Here is a 2,664-nt window from a genome sequence, read left to right as displayed (position 1 = left end):
CTGCAGTGACTCCAGTGATTATATTAAAAAAATATCAGATTTGACCAAAAAATGAGGAGATTCTACAAACAACTCTCTTTTCTGAGAATAAGCAACACTGTTTCTTGGTGTGCATGAAGATAACCCAGAGAGTTAAGGAAGTCGCTAAGAAGAGTGTGCTGGGGATGCTCTAGGAAAAGACTGAATGCTGAGGCGATTTACAGTCCAAAGGGTTTTGATTTGCCAAGAAGTAAATGAACCTCATGGATCAGACCAACAACCTCCCACCTTATGCCCAGGGCCTGGCCTTCCCTCAGGGTACCATGACTCCTAGAATCCCTATCTTTAGTCTAATGATGCCTTATGGCACAGGACTGACTCCACAGCCTATTCAGAACACCAATAGTCTGTCTTTATTGGAAGAGCAGCGAAGACAGCAGCAGCAGCAGCAGCAGGCGGCAGTGGCAGCCATTCAGCAGTCGACGTCCCAGCAGGCAACCCAGGGAGCCTCGGGTCAGACACCACAGCTTTTCCACTCACAAACTCTTAACGACCGCACCCTTGCCGGGCACCACTCCCCCATGACCCCCATTACCTACCCCTGCCACGCCAGCCTCAGAGAGCTCTGGGATTGTGCCGCAGCTGCAAAATATTGTATCCACAGTGAATCTTGGTTGTAAACTTGACCTAAAGACCACTGTACTTCATGCAGGGAATGCTGAATATAATCCCAAACGGTTTGCTGCTGTAATTATGAGAATAAGAGAGCCCCAGGCCACTGCACTGATATTCAGTTCTGGGAAGATGGCGTGCACAGGAGCCAAGAGTGAAGAACAGTCCAGACTAGCAGCAAGAAAATATGCCAGGGTTGTACAGAAGTTGGGTGTTCTAGCTAAGTTCTTGGACTTCAAGATTCAGGACATGGTGGGGAGCAGTGATGTGAAATTCCCTATAAGGTTAGAAGACTTTGTGCTTACCCACCAACAGTTCAGTAGTTATGAGCCAGAGTTATTTCCTGGTTTAATCTACAGAATGATCAAACCGAGAATTGTTCTCCTTATTTTTGTTTCTGGACAAGTTATATTAACAGGTGCTAAAGTCAGAGCAGAAATTTATGAAGCCTTTGAGAACATCTACCCTATTCTAAAGGGTTTCAGGAAGACAACGTAATGGCTGTCACCTATTCCTGTCTCCCCCATCCACTTGTTTTTTAATTTTTTAAAACATATTTATTGGAGTATAATTGCTTTACAATAATGTGTTAGTTTCTGCTTTTTTTTTTTAACAAATCAGTTTTGGTACATTTAGTGGTGTTGTGGATGGCCCCATGTGATGAGAGGATGGATGTTCGGTTGTAGGTTGCAGCATGAAGTGAAGCTCTCCTGCATGTGTACCCCATAAGAATGCCAGGAAGGGGTATTATTTCTGCACAGAGAACACTGAAGTGTTACTGTAAGTTGCTCGAACTGGGCTGCTATTCGGTCAGAGCTGCCCATTTATTTATATTTAGATTTTAAACACTTACTGCTGTTGACAAGTGGGTTTAAGGGACAAAACTTTAAGTGTTAAAGCCACCTCAACAATTGATTGGACTTTATTTTGTTTAATTTCTTCCCTATAAACCACAGTTTTTATATTTCTACAGAAAAGTAAAAGTCTTTTTTAAAAGTGTTGTTTTCTAATTTGTAACTCCTAGGGGTTATTTTTGTGCCACATTCCACCTTTTCAGTATTGCAGGACAGAATAGAAATGTATTAATGAAAACAAATGGCTGTACATATTTTTCTTCCTTTAGAGTACTCTGTACACTAAATGCTGTTTATAAAATTAAAAAAAAAAAACAAGGTGAGAAAAAATCTCCTGAGGAAGAGATCCTCATGCTGAGATCTAGGGAGTTTGCCTTGAGAAAAGTCAGTGGGGAGCACTATAAATGGAAAGAACAGCATACATAATGACCTTGAAATAGGAAAGGGACTGCCTTGTTTAAGAAAGTGAGAAAAAGACCAGTGTGCATGAAGAAGAGTACATGACGTGGAGAATGGCAGAAGATGAGGGTGTCGAATTATAAAGAGGTGCAATCATGCAGGGCCTTAACAGGTCATGATACCTGACTCTGAATTTTATCCAAAGTGTAATAGAAAGTTATCGAATAGATCTATGTAATAAGTAACATGATTTATTTAACAGTTTTAAAAATCACTTTGCTAAGTGGAGAATGATTTAGATGAGGCAAGAATGGAACCAGAGAGACCAGTTGGGATTCTGTTGTAGTGACTCATGTGTGGCTTGACTAAGATAGTGTCAGTAGAAGTCAGGGGTGGATTCCAGATATATGTTGGCACTACAATTGGCATGATTGACTGGTGTATCTGTTTCAGGGAAGAATAAGGCAAGAGGAAAGCAAATCAAGGTTTCAGAGCAAGGAATCAAGGAATTCATAAGTTTCTGGCTAGAAAAATTGTGGATGGATGCTGATGCTATTAACTGGAATGGGGAAGACTGTGGATGGGAAGCAAGTTTGGTAGAAAAAAAACAATAGTTTCACTTTTCAACATGTTGTTTGATATTACTACGAGATATCAAAGTGGAAATTTCAAATGGACAGCTGATATGAAAACCTGGAAATACAAATTTGAAAATCATCAACATCGGATGGTAATTGAATCCATGAGAATTGATGAACAT

At 40.5% G+C, this 2,664-nt stretch overlaps 1 pseudogene across 1 annotated transcript; it reads left to right on the top strand.

Moving 5' to 3' along the window:
- The first annotated feature begins 242 nt into the window (after positions 1 to 242).
- LOC307181013 (TATA-box-binding protein-like) lies at positions 243 to 1,149 on the top strand (annotated as a pseudogene). The gene has a single exon. The product of its transcript is annotated as a TATA-box-binding protein-like (transcript).
- Positions 1,150 to 2,664: the final 1,515 nt, after the last annotated feature.

The sequence above is a fragment of the Stenella coeruleoalba genome (genome assembly GCF_951394435.1).
Source record: "Stenella coeruleoalba genome assembly, chromosome: X".
In the NCBI taxonomy this organism is placed as follows: Eukaryota; Metazoa; Chordata; class Mammalia; order Artiodactyla; family Delphinidae; genus Stenella; species Stenella coeruleoalba.
The sequence above is the reverse complement of the archived record's forward strand: the minus strand, read 5'-3'. Positions and strand labels throughout refer to the sequence as shown.